The 19022-nt window shown below is 48.4% G+C and overlaps 1 protein-coding gene and 1 long non-coding RNA gene across 4 annotated transcripts in view; one reads left to right on the top strand and one right to left on the bottom strand.

Moving 5' to 3' along the window:
- The window catches only part of asic1b (acid-sensing (proton-gated) ion channel 1b), a 1118762-nt gene that overhangs the window by 259477 nt on the left and 840263 nt on the right, over nucleotides 1–19022 (top strand). The window lies entirely within an intron of this gene.
- Nucleotides 9308–19022, bottom strand: part of LOC140405535 (uncharacterized) — a 51777-nt gene continuing 42062 nt past the window's right edge. The window contains exons 3-4 of the long non-coding RNA XR_011938632.1: nucleotides 13109–13196; nucleotides 9308–10480 (exon numbers count right to left, since the gene is read on the bottom strand). This is a non-coding gene — a long non-coding RNA (uncharacterized lncRNA). The remainder of the gene's footprint in view (nucleotides 10481–13108; nucleotides 13197–19022) is intronic.

The following is a 19022-nucleotide window of genomic DNA, read 5'->3' as shown; positions in this document are numbered from 1 at the left end:
GGCTGCTCTTCAGCTTTCAGGCAGGGTCGATTAATGGGGGTGTCTCATGGGGGTGTCTGATGGGGGTCTCTGATGGGCGGGTGGCCTCTGATAGGGGTCTCTGACCGAGGTCTCTGATGGGGATTCTGGGGGAGGGTCTGATGGGGGAGTCTCCAATGGGGGTCTCTGCTGGGGGTTCAGATGGGAGTCTGATGGGCCAGCCTGATGGGAGGGGTGGGTCAGGTCACCCTTACGCGTGCATGTTGTGGGGGAGTGACCTGTTATTCCTGTGGGTGGTGGGTGCCCTACTTGTCAGCGGAGGTGGGGTGGGGGGACAGGATTTGCATTGTGGGGGAGGAGGGGGGGGCCTTCTGATGGACTTTTGAGGGGGCATCTCAGTTATGCTCAGGCCCCATTGATTCACCTCGGGGTCCAGCGCGTCAGGGCCATGCTTGTCCAAACTTGCACCAAAGCACGCTCAGAGAATTTCCTTTTGTGGGGGGAAGTGCGTAACTGGGAGTGAATAGGGCTTCCAGCCCGTCAATAAAATGGAAATGCATCCAAAGCAGTGATCCCCCGCCGACGGCCTTAGTGTGCTACCTACCCGCTACCTGCCCTGTGCCAGCAGGGCAACGGAGCATCTCAGGCGCCAAACCCGTTTTGCCCTCGACGCTTCATTCTCGTCCTGATCGGGAATCCCGATCGGAGAAGTGTTGAATGGAGAATCTCCACCACTGTCTCTCTTACTCACTCTTTCTCTGTCTCGCTCTCTCTTGCTCACTCTCTTACACTCGCTCTCTCCGTCTAACTGTCTCCGGCTCCCTCTCTGATGCCCATTCTGCCTCGCTCACTCTCATTCGCTCTCTGTGTGTTACTTGCTCTCTTTCTATCTCCTCTCTTCTTGCTCGCTCTCTTTCTCTCTCTCTCTTCACTGACTTAAGTTCTCAATATATATTTTTAGCTTACCTTGAAAAACAAATTTCTTTTTATTTCTTTTGCTTTTATGTGTAAGGCATGCTGAGCAGATTTGGGCCCTGTGACATATGGGGAAAGGAAACAGGATGATGGTGCCTGCAGATACATGCATATGTAATAAGTTCCTTTGTATTTTGAGTTTTCTTTCCTGGCAGCCGATAGCTAAGACATGATTAACTATGTATTAAGAGTTGAAAATGTGATTGGTTGCTTCTCCCTCTTTTTTGCCATTCTTTTGATGTGATAAAGTGGATTTGTCTCTGTTATTCTGTCCAAAATTGGTAGAAAAGAAGCAAAGTTGGTCAGTGAGGCCTACTGTAACCTTACAGCCCCAGCCTCAATTTCCCTCTCCTGCCCCTGTTGGAGACACCTTAATGTTGGAGACTGGGTAATCCTTAACCAGCTGCTGCATCTAAATGTTAATCGGGAGGGGCAGACTATTCCCCACCGTCCCCATCCTGTTCCCTGGCAATGGCTGATGCAGCCTGACTGGAGTCCCTGGGGTATTGACAGGAAGCTCTACCCCTTTCCTGCCATTTCCACCAAAACCTCCCACCAAAATTCCCGATGGAGGGAACTTATCCTTGTAATAATCTCTTCTCACTCCATTTCAGCATCCAGTACCTTGGTCGCACCCAGTGCTATCTGTGGGAGGTTAGTTAAAACCCTTGGAACCTTAATGCCCCACCCCAGGACTTGCATTTTGCACTGGGCCACTGGATTTTCCTCTGGACCGCTGTCATTTTCCTCTGAACCACCAGCACTTTCCTCTAGGCCACGAAGGTTTCCTATGGGCCACTGGCATTTTCCTCTGAACCACCAGCACTTTCCTCTAGGCCACGAAGGTTTCCTATGGGCCACTGGCATTTTCCTCTGAACCACTGGCATTTCTTACTGGACCACTAGTATTTTCCTCTGGACCACTGGCATTTTCCTCTGAACCACTGGCATTTTCCTCTGGGCCACTGAGATTTTCCTACGGCCCACTGGCACTTTCCTCTGTATCACTGGCATTTCCCTCTGGGCCACTGGCATTTCTCACTGGACCACTAGTATTTCCCTCTGGATCACTGTCATTTTCCTCTGAACCACTGCATTTTCCTCTGGGCCACTGAGATTTTCCTACGGCCCACTGGCACTTTCCTCTGTATCACTGGCATTTTCCTCTGGGCCACTGGCATTTCTCACTGGACCACTAGTATTTCCCTCTGGATCACTGTCATTTTCCTCTGAACCACTGGCATTTTCCTCTGGGCCACTGAGATTTTCCTACGGCCCACTGGCACTTTCCTCTGTATCACTGGCATTTTCCTCTGGGCCACTGCCATTTCTCACTGGACCACTAGTATTTCCCTCTGGATCACTGTCATTTTCCTCTGAACCACTGCATTTTCCTCTGGGCCACTGAGATTTCCTTAGGGGCCACTGACATTTTCCTCTGAACCACTGGCATTTCTCACTGGACCACTGATATTTTCCTCTGGGCCATTGACATTTTTCACTGGACCACTGGCTGGCAGGGTTCTTGTCAGGGGCCTGCCATGAATGCTTACTGATCCTGATCAAGGACACAAAAGCAGGGTCAGGAGGAGGTTGGGGATAGTAGCTCGGCCGAAATCTGCCTCTGTCAATCCAGTACGGAAGGGAAGAGGAATATCCAGCTGGAAATACTTTTGAGGGAATTTCTTCCTGGATCTCTTCATGCCTGTGTTATCCTCAGTTGGAAGGGCTGGTGGATGGGTGACCTCTTCTTCAGTGCTTGACAGTAGCACCTTGGAAGCAGATACCAAATTCAGGCCCTGAGCCCCAGAATTATCCATCTTGTACGTCTCTGAACCCTCATTGTCCTTTTGTAGGTAGAATGCCTCAGGCTACACGCAAACTGTATGATCATCTCAAAGGTTGAGGGAAAGCTTACAAGAATTCCTCTGACATTTAGTTTAGCATTTCTACCTCTATATTATAGAAATAGAATCATAGGAATTACAGCATGAAAGGAGAGTATTTAGCCTACCTTGTTGGTGCTGGTCAAAGAAGAGATCCCCAGGCTAATCCCACTTTCAAACTCTTGGTCCGTCATCCTTGTGTGTGTATCCAAGTATTTTTTTAACTGTTTTGAGAGTTTCTCAACAAACCTTTCAGGCAGTGAGTCCCAAAACTCCACCACCCTTTGGGTAAAATAATTGTTCTTCAACTTCCTTCTAATTCTTCTGCCAATTACTTTAAATCTCTGCCCCCCCCACCCCCACCCCCCCCGGTTATTAGCCTCCCCACTAAGGAGAATAACGTCCTTCCTATCCACTCTGTCCAGGCCCCAGATTTATGATGTCAACACAACTGGGGATTGCATTAAAACTACCCAAATTCATGTCATGTAACAGAAAAGGAGGCTTCTATCCCACCAGGCCTAGGTTGGGTTTCTATGTTTGAAGCCCTTTATGGTTAAAGCCTTTTATACTGTTTCTCTGGGATTTCAATAACATTTTTCTGTCAAAGCTACAATAAGTCATGAGAAATCTTCACTCCAGGGAAGTTTTAGCCCCACAGTGTGACCACCTTCTGCTAGATTGTCAAAATGGGGTGCACCAAAGATAGAGTGGAGATAGTAAAACCTTTCTTTAAGCAACCCCGAAGTGACAAATAGCGATTTAATTCCCAGGGCTTGCAAGAATAATAAAAGAGCGATGGTGAGTCAACACCCTGTTTTGCATCACTGTTTTTTTTAGCTTCCTACAATTATTTTGAAGTTGCCCACGATTCTCAAGCCTTCAACACAGCATGTCATCAGAATTGTGTCAACTTCAGGGACATAATACAAATTTAGTCTGTTATTTATGTGCTGGTTCGAATTCAAAAGAAATGTTTGAGAGTACTGCATTTAAAAAAATTCATTCATGGGATGTGGGCATTGCTGGCTGGGCCAGCAATTACTGCCCATTAATTAACTGAGTGGCTTTCTCTGCCATTTCAGAGTCAACCACATTGCTGTGGGCCTGGAGTCACGTGTAGGCCAGACCGGGTAAGGACGGCAGATTTCCTTCCCTAAAGGGCATTAATGAACCAGATGGGGTTTTACGACAATTGACGCAATGATGGTCATTGTTAGATTTTTAATTCCAGGTTTTCATTGAATTCAAGTTTCACCATCTGCAGTGGTGGGATTCGAACCTGGGTTCCCAAAGCGTTACCCTCAGTGTCTGGATTACTAATCTAGTGACTCTCCTACTGCAGTGGTAGTGAACTGGTATTGAACCTTAAAAGTGACCCCCCCCCCCCCCATCGTCAGCCCACCCCCCAAACCCCCAACCTCTCCCCATCCAACCTCTCCTGACCCCATCAGCCCCAATCTGCCCTCCACCTCATTCCAACCTCCCACTCCCACCCCCAACCTTCCCCCAATCCCCTCCAACCTCCCCCCAACCACAATCTCCCCCCTCATCCTCTCAATCTCCCCCCCAACAAGCCACCAATTGTTACTAAAATTTAATTTGTCGTTTATTTATTTATTTTTAAAAATGTATTTTATTACAAACATGTACAAACAAAGTAGGTTACAGCGAACAAACACCCGGGAAACATACTTCCCAACTATCAACTATACAGTTTGTACAGATTTCTCCCCTTTTTCACCTCCTCCCCCCTCCCCATCACCCCCCCCCCCCCCCCCCCCTGCGACGAACAGCTCCTCAAACACGGTCACAAACACCCCCCATCTTTTCTCAAACTCCCCTGCTGAGCCCCTTAACTCATACTTTATCTTCTCTAACCGCAGGAAGTCATACAGGTCAACCAACCATGCTGCTGCCCCCGGTGGCGATGCCGACCGCCACTCCAGCAAAATTCATCGCCGTGCAATCAGAGAGGCGAAGGCCAAGACATCGGCCTTCCTCCTCTCCATGAGCTCCGGCTTCTCTGAAACCCCAAAGTGTCCGGGTCCACTCCCTCCTCCACTATCCTGGCTAAAACCGTGAATACTCTCTCCCAGAATCTTCCCAATTTTTCACAACCCCAAAACATGTGCGCATGATTCGCTGGCCCCCGCCCACACCTCTCACACTCATCTGCTACCCCCTGAAAGAACCCACTCATTCTCGCCCGAGTCATATGCACCCTGTGCACCACCTTAAACAGTATCATGCTCATCCTTGCACAAGAGGAGGTCCCGTTTACCCTTCGCAGTGTCTCACTCCATACTCCCCAATTGATCTCCATTCCCAACTCCGCTTCCCATTTCTCCTTGATCCTCACCACCCGCTCGCTTCCCTGTTCCCCCAGCCACTTATATATATATATCCCCAATTCTTCCCTCCCCTTCCACATCCGGGAGCAGCAGTCACTCCAGCAGGGTGTATCCCAGCAACTGAGGGAACCCCCTCCAGACCTTTTGCGCTAATTTGCCATTTATTAACGGAGAACACTCTCGACCATTCCCACACTGGTGCTCCCGACCCTCAGGCGGTTTTGTGATTTTCGAGTGGACTTTTTAAAAAGAAATATCGAAACCGCCAAAGCTGTCCAAAGAGAATAGAATCCCTACAGTGCAGAAGGAGGCCATTCAGCCCATCGATTATGCACCTACCCTCTGAAAGAGCACTCCACCGAAGCCCACTTCCTCGCCTTATTCCTGTAAACCTTTCATCTAACCTGCACATCTCTGGACACTAACGGAGAATTGATCATGGCCAATCCACCTAACCTGCACATCTTTGGACAATGGGAGGAAACAGGAACACCCGGAGGAAACCCACGCAGACACGGGGAGAAAGTGCAAACTCCACACAGATAGTCAGTCGAGACCAGAATTTAACCTGGGATCCTGGAGCTGTGAGACAGCAGTGCTAACCACTGCGCCACCGTGCCGCCCGTAACAGTAGCACAGCAACTGGTGAAATTGATCTGACGCTGACAGACCGGATGTAAAATAATCGGAATCTTCAGCCTCACACTTCCGAATTTTCGAAGCCCGTGTTTAAGGTCTGAAGCTCTGGCTGGAAGGCTTGAGAATTCCACTTAAAAACCCCAAGCCCAGGCCCCTTGCCAGCAGGCCCTGGTGTTTGGCACCATCTGCACTGGCCTTCCCTGGGCCCTGGTTAGACGGTGGAACACGCTCCCACAGGGAGTGGTTGAAGTGAACAGTACAGATGCTGTTAAGGGGAAGCTGGATACTTAGATGAGGGGGAAAGGAATCGAAGGATATACTGATAGGGTGAGATAAAGTAGGGTGAGAGGAGTTCCTGTGGACCATAAACACCAGCATGGACCAGGTGGGCTGAATGAGTTAGATTTGTCACGTGTACCGAGGTGAAAAGCATTGTTCTGCATATAGTCTAGACAGATCGTTCCATACATGAAAAATCATAGAACATACATAAATACGATAAATACACAATGTAAATACATAGACACAGGTATCGGGTGAAGCATACGGAGTGTGGTACTACTCAGTAGAGAAGATGTGTGGAGAGATCAGTTCAGTCCATATGAGGGTCATTCAGGTGTCTGGTAACAGTGGGGAAGAAGCTGTTTTGGAATCTGCTAGTGCGTGTTCTCAGACTTTTGTAACTCCTGCCCAATGGAAGAGGTTGTAAGAGAAAATAACCCGGGTGGGAGGGGTCTTTGATTATGCTGCCCGCTTTCCCCAGGCAGCGGGAGGTCTGGATGGAGTCAAAGGATGGGAGGCAGGTTCGTGTGATGGACTGGGCGGTGTTCACGACTCTCTGAAGTTTCTTGCGGTCCTGGGCCGAGCAGTTGCCATACCAGGTTGTGATGCAGCCCGATAGGATGCTTTCTATGGTGCATCTGTAAAAGTTGGTAAGAGTCAATGTGGACATGCCGAATTTCTTTCCTGTCCTGAGAAAGTAGAGGCATTGTTGTGCTTTCTTGGTTGTAGCATCGACGTGGGTGGACCAGGACAGATCGTTGGTGATGTGCACACCTAGGAATTTGAAACTGCTAACCATCTCCACCTCGGCCCCGTTGATGCTGACAGGGGTGTGTACAGTACTTTGCTTCCTGAAGTCAATGACCAGCTCTTTAGTTTTTCTGACGTTGAGAGAGAGATAGAACATAACATAGAACATACAGTGCAGAAGTAGGCCATTCGGCCCATCGAGTCTGCACCGACCCATTTAAGTCCTCACTTCCACCCTATCCCCGTAGCCCAATAACCCCTCCTAACCTTTTTGGACACTGAGGGAAATTTAGCATGGCCAATCCACCTAACCTGCATGTCTTTGGACTGTGGGAGGAAATCGGAGCACCCAGAGGAAACCCACACAGACACGGGGCGAACGTGCCAACTCCGCACAGACAGTGACCCAAGCCGGGAATCGAACCTGGGACCCTGGCGCTGTGAAGCCACAGTGCCAATCACTTATGCTACCGTGCTGCCCACAATGAGGTCGTTGTCATTACACCACGCCACTAGGTTCTCTATCTCCCTCCTTCAGGGCAGCACGGTAGCATAGTGGTTAGCACTGTTGGCTTCACAGCTCCAGGGTCCCAGGTTCGATTCCCGGCTTGGGTCACTGCCTGTGCGGAGTCTGCACGTTCTCCCCGTCTGTGCGTGGGTGCCCTCCGGGTGCTCCGGTTTTCTCCCACAGCCCAAAGATGTGCCGGTTAGGTGGATTGGCCATTCTAAATTGCCCCAAATTTCCAAAAAGGTTCGGTTGGGTTACGGAGTTAGGGTGAAGACATGGGGCTTAAGTTGGGTGCTCTTTCCAAGGGTCGGTGCAGACTCGATGGGCGGAATGGCCTCCTTCTGCACTGTAAATTCTATGATAATTCTTGACTCATCGTTGTTTGACATCCGACCCACGACGGTCGTATCGTCAGCAAACTTGCAGATGTAGTTGGAGCTGAATCTTGCCATACAGTCGGGCGTGTATAGGGAGTATAGTAGGGGACTAAGTATGCAGCCTTATGGAGGACTATCGTGTTTCTGCACTGAAAATTCTATATCATTCAACGTTCAAAATAATTAACACCAAATGTATTTTGCAAGGGGATTCAGTGGGCTCTTCATAAGTCCATCGAAAAATGGATTTTCACAATTAGCAATAAAAACAAAATGGAAGTGCTTGAAAGTGAATATTGGTAAAAATAGACTGGTGTGTGTTATTCTGGCACAAGCTGTAAGCTTGTCTGAAGAAAACCTCTTGGCCCACTTGATCTCATTCTTGTGAAACACAAATTCTTTTGTCTTCTCTCCAGTATCCAGCTGCTTCTTAACCCAGATCACAGCTGTAACCACGCTCAGTAGGAATGGAATCATTTTCAAGTACACTGACTCCAATTTTAAAATAACCTGCAAACCAGAGGGCAAGCAAGTTTTCTGTTTTTCCATTCTCACTCTTCGGGGTGAACAAGCTAGTGAACTGTGGTGAGCATCACGACCAAAGCGGATCCTCCTCCTCAGACTGAGCAAGTCCTGTTGTCGCCCGAAATCCTCAAATGCACATTCTCAGGCGGGTTTACTGGATAATCACATGCCTTTAGAATGACAAGGACATCAGGGTCAGTTCTGGCATCTCCACTGATTGCCCTCATTTAGATCAAGCAGAGGCATCAGGAATGAAACTGGGGGACTTTCTTTGGCTCTGCATGGCCCAGTAATCCCATGCACAGCATTTATTCCCCCAAACCATCAGGCATCCCTTAACTGAGATATAATGCACACTTCTCGCCAAGGGATCATTTTGTCTGCACAAAGCCAAAATAAATTTCAAACACAGCTGAGGCAATGTGTGCCGCCATTTTGTTTTGCAGCACCCAGCCTGGTCATGTGACCTTTTTGGACCTCCTTCTGATGTTGGGTAAGACCTGCAACTGACCAGAGGGTTTAATTTGACAAACGGACCAATCAATCAACATGAGCACATTTAATTTAGCCAGCGCACCACCTGAAGAAGCAAAATTCCAAAGTCACCACAACTTGATTTGGATGGAGCTGTGCTCATGTCAAGAGTAACGACTTCCTGTTTGCCACCTCACCATGCCATAGTTTGTGCCACTGCTGGGTGAGGTGACTGGCAAGGCAACCACATGACAGTGAGGGAAGGCTTTTCCCGAGGCCGGGCTTTGAAACCGTAGGGGATGTTTCTGCCTCAGTTTGCCCAATATCCGCTGGGATGATGTGCACCCCGAGATCAAGTTCCATACTGGAGGGAAAATTGTCGGCCGGCGGGTAATGGGGAAAATCTCGGCATATACACTCTCGCCGCCTCCACCACAACTCCAACCTCTTCCTAGAGCGGCACGGTGGCGCAGTGGTTAGCACTGCTGCCTCACGGCGCCGAGGTCCCAGGTTCAATCCCGTGTCACTGTCCATGTGGAGTTTGCACATTCTCCCCGTGTCTGCGTGGGTTTCACCCCCACAACCCAAAAAGATGTGCAGGGTAGGTGGATTGGCCACGCTAAATTGCCCCTTAATTGGAAAAAAAAGAATTAGGTATTCTAAATTTATTTTTGAAAAACTCCAACCCCTTCCCTTTTAAATGTTAGTAAAACAATTGAGTCATTTTTGGGCGTTAATGAACATTCTACAATCAGTAAATGAAAAGAAAAACAGGGTGCATTCGGAACGCACCAAAGTCTTTGATATTTCAGCCACAGCGAGGGATGCAAAGTGAGAAAACAAGTGGAAAACATCCATTTTTGGAAAGTTCCTCTCATGCTGATGAAAAGATACAAAAGAAATGCGTGCTGGTAACTCAGTATTGGAGGACAGTTCAGTATTTAAATATAAATTGTGCTGAAACCTGAACCGCCCCTTCAGGAGACGAGGCAAAACAGATTGTAGCCAACTGTGCTACTTTGCAATTTGAAAGAAGAATGGTCGATGGCCAATGCAAGATCCATAGGTCGGCAATGTTAAGACAGTTGTATGATAGGTTCCTGCAATGTTATTCCGTCTAACTTGTTCTTTATTGAAAGGCATGATATTCTAATATAAAATCCACCAGTAATTCCTGTTGAAAACGCACCTCATTTATTTGTGCTGACATGTTATTTCGAAGCAGAGACTTGTTCCTTGACCTGGTTCAATTGATTACTGTAATTACAGGGTGTGGAAGAGGTCAACACAGCTAATTAAAGGATATAGGCTTCGGGCATCTGTACGACAGGGAGCTGACTGGCACATATTTCTAGTCACAATCCTTGACCAAAACGCTGATCAAAATTATAGTAACTCAAGAATCGCGAGGTAAGTTTGAGATGGCGAGATCTTCATGCTCTTTTGTGGGTTAAAAGCATTCGGCATTACTTTGAGAAGTTTAACTCTCAATTAAACACATCCATCCTTTTATTTCCCTTGGTAGCACCGTGCGTAAATTTGCCAGATGTTGCCAACACTGCAGAGAGGCTCCATTATGCAATGAACTCGTATCTTGCTATGAAATCTCTTGGGACTCAGAGATGCTTTAAGCAGGGTTTTCTGGTCAGTCATAGATTCATTGCTTCATTAATCTTCCACGGCATTCTAGCTTGAACAGCAAGGAGTACTCTGTACACCGTTCTTCTGACCCTGCAAATCAACAGAGATGAGTATTAGTTTGTTAATTGATGCTAAAAAGAATGAGTAGGCTTGAGGTGGTGGTTCCTGCAGCAACATTCGAACACAGCCAGAGGAAATGGATTTTGAAATCTTGCGTTTAGGTTTATCAGTTCCCTACATCTAAGCTGGGCTATTAACAAAGTGTTGAATGGCACCCCGAGAACTTCAACTTGAGAAGAATAGTGAGGCAGAGAGGGAAGACTGTTAGGGTCTCATGTGTCGTATCAACTTTCTGTTGGCTGATCACAGAGTGATGATCCCAATGGATAAAATGAGGCCTACCTCATTGCGCTGTCGTGCAGTTGGTACAAGAAAGAATCACAGTTGGAGATCGAGCAGTGAAGGAAGGACGGGTTGAATCAATTGGTTTCAGTTAGCTGGTGGAATACCATTTACTAGGTATACCAGTGGGTTATTTCTCTTTTTGACCACTCCCTGTTCTAGCACAGATCCCCCTCCCGGTACCAAGGTTGCCTAACTGTGTCCCATTGAGATTCCCCATTGGGCACCTTCCTAGGCCCGACTATCTTCAGCTGCTTCATCAATGACCTTCCCTCCATCACAAGGTCAGAAGTGGGGATGTTCATTAATGATTGCGTAATGTTCAGCACCGTTGGCAGCTCCTCTGCTACTGAATCATTCTGTGCCCATGTTCAGCAAGACTTGTACAACATTAAGGCTTGGGCTGACAAGTGGCAAGTAACATCACGCCACACAAGTGTCAGGCAATGACCATCTCCCAACAAGCGAGAATCCAACCATCTCCACTTGACATTCAGTGGCATTACCATCGCTGAATCCCCCATTAGCAACATCCTGGAGGTTACCATTGACCAAAAACTGAACTGGACCAGCCATATAAATACTGTGGCTACCAGAGCAGGTCAGAGGCTGGGAATTCTGAGGCAAAGTAACTCGCCTCCTAACTCTCCAAAGCCTGTCCACCATCTACAAGGCACAAGTCAGGAGTGTGATGGAACACTCTCCACTTGCCTGGATGAGCGCAGCTCTAACAACACTCAAGAAGCTCAACACCATCCAGGACAAAGCAGCCCCGCTTGATTGGCACCCCAACTACCACCTTCAACATTCACTCCCTCCACCACCGACGCACAGTAGCAGCCGTGTGTACTATCTACAAGATGCACTGCAGGAACCCGCCAAGGTTTCTTCAACAGCACCTTCCAAACCCACGACCTCTACCATCTAGAAGGACAAGGCAACAGATACCTGGGAGCCCCACCACCTGGAGGTTCCCCTCCCAGTCACTCACCACCCTGACTGGGAAATATATCGTCCGTTTCTTCACTGTCGCTGAGTGATAGAATCTAGTTTAACTCATATGGTGGTTAGTTAAACTCATCCAATCAATTAGCCTTTGTATCCAGTGTAAAGACCTGGGGCTGGATTTCCCGAGCCTCCACGCCGAAATCGCGATCGGAGCGGGGCGGAGAATGGGCGTTTACGCCGAAGTCCGGTCCGACGTTGCTCCCCCCCCCCGCGTGGCGATTCTGCCATGAAAGCTGTCCGAGTTCACAATGGCGTGGTTCTAGCCACGTTTTGCCTGTGAGGAATGGCCGGTGGCGGCTGCGGACTCAGTCTGCGGCCGCCCTGGTGGGGGGCGGGGGGGATCCTTAACCGGGGGGGGGGGGGGGGGGGTTCACAGACGGCCAGGGGAGCGATCGGGCGGCACCAATCCGCGGGCGCGCGCAATCTCGGGGTGACCTACTTCGTTCATCATGGTCCGCGGTGCGAGTCCGCCATGTCGCACTGCGACGGGCCGCCACCGTGCGCATGCGCGGACCCCCGACCGGAAGTGCAGGGCCCCGTATCAGCAGCCGGAGCTGCGAGGAGCATTCTGGGGCCCTGCTGGACACCTGCAGGTTGGAGAATCACTCTGGACTTTCTTAAGAAAAGTCCAGAGTGAAACGCCCGCGTTTTGACGCTGGCTTGGAGACATAGCCCCATTCTTGGAGAATCCCGCCTCTGATGTTCACTCTTATAATATTTTACAAGGTTGATGTACATTAATCAAGATAGGTTTCAGGCTCAAAACTGATGTCGTACTGCAGCAATTAAGATCCACTGGGTGTCCAAGAACTAATCACCTAGGTGACAGACATTCAGTTAAACAAACTGAAGGGTTACTGCTCAAGGTGAGGAGCCAATGGGACACAGAAGGGGTTAAACCAAAGACAAAGACGGTGAAAGAGAGTGCCTCATGCTGTAGGTCTTTGTTCTAAACCAGCTTTCTTTTGTGTATATCCAGCCCTTTGTTTGTGCTTATGCTTTGCAGTGTGCTTTTATGTTTGTGTACTTTTTGAAATTTATTTTCGAAGGTTTTAATCTTTTGTAATCACCAAGGGACTAGTGTCGTATTCAAGTGCAGTCGCCAAATGGCCAGTTTTTTATTCCTTTTGTAATCGCCAAAAGGCCATTTCATATACCAGTGTATACCAGCCAAGTGCCTGACAATAAAGTCATATCTTTGAACCTCACCAACGGGACTGCCGATTCTTATTGGAAGATGAAAATAAGAGTCCCATCACTGGGTCAAAATCCTGGAACTCCCTCCCTAACAGCACTGGGGGTACCTACACCACATGGACTCCGGCAATTCAAGAAGGCGACTCATCCATCTTCTCAAGGGGCAATTAGGGATGGGCAATACAAGTGCACCCACGACCTGTGAAAGAAGAAAAGAAAAAGATTGGTCGTGACTTGTGGACCATTTCGCCATCACTTGCCTCTGCCCAGTAACAGCTGGGACCGATACAAACAATAAGGTTACAAGGCTGCAAGAACTGACTGCACACGGGCATCTTGCCAATATCGTTTTCAGTGTGGACAATGGTGGGGGTTTGACGTTTCAGAGAAACCCTCATTACTTCTCTTTTAGGCAAAGCAATTATCTTGCCTTTCCTGGAGAGGATTGACTTGGGCCACCAGCAAAAGATGGGCGCTTTCAAGACATTACCTACAGTGCTGAATAGCTTCAGAAACCTTTGCATCATCAGTCACCAAGCAGGAGATTGTACAATTTCTTCACAAGGGCTTGAGCAGCCTGCAAATGTGCCAGCTTCATCCTTAATGCATGAGGCTTGACAGGTTTGACTTAAAGGAAGGATTTTAAGGAGAGATATTTATCACATCTGGTAAAAGATAACCATTTCAGCATATCTATTAGTATATGGCAAGAGTACATCTTAATGCCAATTCTTGTCCATAGACACTGCAAGCTCCGTAAGTTAAAGATCCATTATAAGTCAAGATATTACTTAAATGAAGGGAATCCATATTACTGATAAAGGAGGCAGATAAAATATGCACCAGATCCCTGTTGTATAAATAATGTACATGTCTGCTATATTATAAGCAAGATGTAGACATTAGTGTCGCGTTTTTACAGTGTGTTGCTTGCTGAATCAGTTAATTAGGGTGCAAGAGCAGAGGGGCTGATACTTGAGAATGTGAGGCGCTAGTTAATGATTGAGGAGATGTGATTTCGAAAACATAACAGCCCGGTTGATGATGGAGGAACTTATATTTCAGAATGGAATTGTCTCGTTGATGATTGATGAGCCGGTATTTAGAGCAGGTTTGGTGGATTGGTGATGGACGAGCTGATATTTGAGAGTGTACTGGTTGTGTTCTTGCCCCAGCACCCATAAGAGTGTCCACCACCGCCAACAGCAACTCCTATCTCACTAGCACCTTTGACGTGTTTCAAAATTCAGGGAGGGAATCCAGAGCTTCGGGCCACAGGCAGCCGAAGAGAGCAGAGATTGCTGCCAGAGATTACAGAGATTGGGGGGGGCAAGGGGGCAAGGGGGCAATGGGGCGGGTACCATGAAGGGATTTGAAAGTAAGGATGCAAAGTTCAGAATTGGGGCATTGCCCAGCTGGCAGCCAATGTAGGTCAATGAGCACAGGGGTGATGGGTGATCGGGACTTGGCATGAGTCAGAATGCAGCAGCAGAGATTTGGATGAGCTCAAGCTTACAGATGGTGCAAGATGAGAGTCCTGTCAGGACAGCATTGGAACGGGCAGCGCTAGAGGGAATTGAGGCTTGGGTGAGGGTTTTACCAGCAGATGAGCTGCGGCAGGGGTAGAGATGACTGCCACCTGTATGAATGTCATATATGGGAGGCACGGTAGCACAGTGGTTATCATTGTTGCTTCACAGCGCCAGGGTCCCAGGTTCGATTCCCAGCTTGGGTCACTGTCTCTGCGGAGTCTGCACGTTCTCCCTGTGTCTGTGTGGGTTTCCTCCGGGTGCTCCGGTTTCCTCCCACAAGTCCCGAATGACGTGCTGTTAGGTGAATTGGACATTCTGAATTCTCCCTCTGTGACCCGAACAGGCGCCGGAATGTGGCGACTAGGGGATTTTCACAGTAACGTCATTGTAGTGTTAATGTAAGCCTACTTGTGACAATAATAAAGATTATTATTATTATCTCCTATAAACATCATTACGACGATAATAGTTTTTCTGCTTTAAACATGGTTCTGCACAAGATTTTTTTGTAACATAATGAACGGATGTTAAGAATCACAATCCTTCATTTCATAGAATTTACAGTGCAGAAGGAGGCCATTCGGCCCATCGAGTCTGCACCGGCCCTTGGAAAGAGCACCTCACTTAAGCCCACGCCTCCACCCTATCCGCGTAACCTAATAACCTCACCTAACCTTTTTGGACACTTAGGGCAATTTATCATGGCCAATCCACCTAACCTGCACGTCTTTGGACTATGGGAGGAAACCGGAGCACCCGGAGGAAACCCACGCAGACACGGGGAGAACGTGCAGACTCCGCACAGACAGTGACCCAAGCCGGGAATTGAACCTGGGACCCTGGAGCTGTGAAGCAACAGTGCTAACCACTGTGCTACCGTGCTGCCCACTGTACATGAGAGAACAGAGAAAGCATAAAAATACTGGTGAAGATCTTGTCATCAGAGGCTCAATCTGTGTAATGCGAAGGGATAGACTGAATGGTGCAACGTGGAGCCATTCACAAACCTTCCCAGCAAAACTGTGACTCCATTTTGTTTTTAGAAATAATTTTTTTCTTCCCCAATGAAGGGGCAATTTAGTGTGGCCAACCCACCTGCCCTGCACATCTTTGGGTTGTGGGGGTGAGACCCAAGCAGACACAGGGAGAATGTGCAAACACAGTGCTGGGTTCAAACCCGGGTCCTCAGTGGTGAAGGCCGCAGTGCTAACCACTGCGCCACCATGCCGCCCCAAAACTGTGACTTCATAAACAGTCTTTTTTCTTTCAAACAAGTGATCCCATTTATAATGGCAAAGAAGGGCTGATTTATTCCAAATTCATGACGGGGCAACAGATTTGTATGACCACTCCCAGCAGCCCCCACACACTCGAGGAGCAGGCTGTTACTAACCTTCTGTTGGACACTGTTGAAAACGTGAGGCTTGCCTGGCAGATGTCAGGTAAACCCATTGGTAACATAATGGGGGGAACACCATTGCCCACTAGAAGATTGAAAGCTTTGACACAAATAACAGACATTACAGAAAGATCACTTCTGTAAAGCTGAGTGGAATATTAGGTTTTCGCGATGCGAGTACAGCATGATTCAATTCTGAACATGCACCCTTTGAGACTATATTATTACAGCTTGGCAGCTGTAATTCTCAAAAGTGAATCTTTCATATTAAACTTTAACTCTTTCCTGTCGTGTTAGGTACACTGGTCTAACACTGGCTGCAACTGGATGCAGCTTAGATCAGAAAGATACTCCAGACCTTGAAGTTAGTTCAATCAGGTTTATTGAACTAATAGCACAGTTAGCGCAGTTCTCTGTGAGTTCGACTCTGCTAACTTAAGTGTGGTTACTCTGTCTAACTAAACCAGACTAGCTCTTAGCCACGTGGTGGAGGTGTGAGATTGTAACAACACCCTTGACTGACTCTCTAGATGTTCATCAGTGGAAAGAGGCGGAGTGTGAGTGCCTCGTGTCTTTTATAGTCAGATCCCACCCCCGAGTGTCCTGCCTGCTTATTGGTCATGTCCTGTTCTCTGTGTCCATTAGCTGCTTGTCTGTATATCATTATGTGCGTGTCCGCATATCATGACATTTCCCACCTGTCTTGATGGTGAAAGTGAGAGCATTTTTAAACATTGCCGTGGCTGTTTGCAACATTGCCCCTGGTTGTCAAGAGCCTGTCAATATCGGAGATATCTTAAAAGTGACATTGTGTGTGAATAGTTTACAATCCTTGCATCAGATTCCTTTCTTTTTTTAAGTCAGGCTTATGGTAATCGTCGTATTTACTGCTTCATTTCACAGCCATTCACACTGTCATTTTACAGCTGCACTTTATCGAAAATTGCTTCTCGCAAAGCTTTTGCCGAAACAATGTGACTCTAATTGTTCTGGTCCGTGGTGAGTTGGTGAGTCATTTGTGTGTTTTTAGCTACTGGTAGGGGAGAGGGGCAGGTCTTATAGTATAGGCAGTATTCCCCTTCTTCTCAGGGCAGCAATTGGAAAATGTACCCCCTCTTTCGCAGAACGGGAGATTACCCACCATCACTTTATGGCGATGACCTTTGTGCAATAGTAAAGTGGGTGACAGTGGATAATAATCGCTTATTGTCACAAGTAGGCTTCAATGAAGTTACTATGAAAAGCCCCTAGCCGCCACATTCCGGCGCCTGTTCGGGGAGGCCAGTATGGGAATTGAACCTGCGCGGCTGGCATTGTTCTGCATTGCAAGCCAGCTGTTTAGCCCACTGTGCTAAACCAGCCCCTGGTTCAGTCGTTTGTTTTGCATCTTTCGCCGTTTATACTTCTGTTGCAGTTTTCGGTTAGCTTCTGTTATCTGATTTGGAAGTGAAGCCACAAGCGCCATGCATTGCTGAAAATATCACAGGGCCAATCTATAAGAATAATACGCAGCATTAGCCTGAACGGACTGTTTCAATTGGTCAGTTTCCTCTAGGTTACATCTGTTGGTGTGTTTAATTGGTGGGTGGTGCCTGGTACACACGGAGGTATGTGAGGTGCGTGGAGGACTCTGGTGTGTGTGATGTACATGCAGCCTGGTCACGGTGACGTAGTGGTACCGGTATGGTCACTGGACAAGCCATCTAGAACCCAAGGTCATTCTCTGGGGACCCGGGTTCAAATCCCATCATGGCAGACGGTGAAATTTGAATCTAGTCAAAATCTGGAATTAAAAGCCGAATCATGACCATGAATTGATTATCATAAAAAGCTCATCTGGTTCACTAATGTCTCTAAGGGAAGGAAATCTGCCGTCCTTACCCGGTCTGGACTGCACGTGACTCCAGGCCCACAGCAAAGTGGTTGACTCTTGACTGCCCTGTGAGATAACCAAGCTCGCAACTCAGTTCACAGGCAAATAGGGAGGGGCAATAAACACTGGCTCAGCCACAATGCCACATCCCGTGAATCAATCAAAAAAGAATGGAGGTCGGGGGTTGGTGAAGGACAAGCACAGCATACGTTAAGGAGTGCCGAGTAACAAAGTTGCCTGGCTACCGATCAGGGGCTATCGATTGGCGGGCGAGCTAATTCCGGGGAAGGCTATCGATTGGCGGGCGAGCTAATTCCGGGGAAGGCTATGTTCCTCCGCGCCGGGCCCCTGTAGGTCTCCGCCATGTTGCGTGGGGGCCAGCACGGAGACAGCAACCCACGCGCATGCGCGGACCTGTGCCGGCCGTGGCGCACATGCGCAGACCCGCGCCCGCTGTGCGGGGGCCCGTATCGGCAGCTGGAGCTGCGTGAAGCGCTCCAGTGCCGTGCTGGCCCCCTGTGGGTTGAGGGATCGCTGGTCCACGTGGCCAGATGATGCCGTCGTAAAATGCTCCGCCGTTTACGATGGCGTCAACACTCTGCGGCTTAAACGGCGAATCCCGCCCATAATGTACACTCACCTCCAACTAATGTCTACACTACAATAAACTATGATCTGCTCTTACTCACACTATCTTTCCTTCAGTCTGTGTCTAGCTAACTCCATCACTTCTCTCCACCACCCCCCCCCCCTCCCCACAAGGCTTAGCATCAATGTCTTATATACTTGTAACTCTAGCTCCATCTAGTGGTTGATCTAGACCTTTCATTAACCCTTACAGTTCTTACATTTATGATAATACCACAGTGGTGTCTCCCTTGAAGAGTCGGTGGGGACACATCGCCATGGACCTCGAGTGCCCTGTAGCCATTTCACGTTTGAATGAGTGTCAGTTGGCTGCAGGCAGAGCCTCCGCCTCTCACTCGGGAGAAAGCCCTGCCTTGGAGACCTACCGGCCAATCAGGTTGGCCGTCAGCTCCCCAATACCTGCAGCAACCAGCTGCAGTGGATGGAAGAGGAACTTCAGGAAGATGTCTGAACCTCAGTCCTGGGACTAGAGGGCAAGGTAACATTAAGGAGTCCCAGGGGTGGGGACGGTAGGGAAGGCCTAGTAGGGCGTGGGCATCTCGCAGGTCATGGACACTGTGGGAGTGGGGAGGG

This window comes from Scyliorhinus torazame, chromosome X (genome assembly GCF_047496885.1).
Source record: "Scyliorhinus torazame isolate Kashiwa2021f chromosome X, sScyTor2.1, whole genome shotgun sequence".
Lineage (NCBI taxonomy): Eukaryota > Metazoa > Chordata > Chondrichthyes > Carcharhiniformes > Scyliorhinidae > Scyliorhinus > Scyliorhinus torazame.
This window is presented reverse-complemented; position numbering and strand designations above follow the sequence as displayed.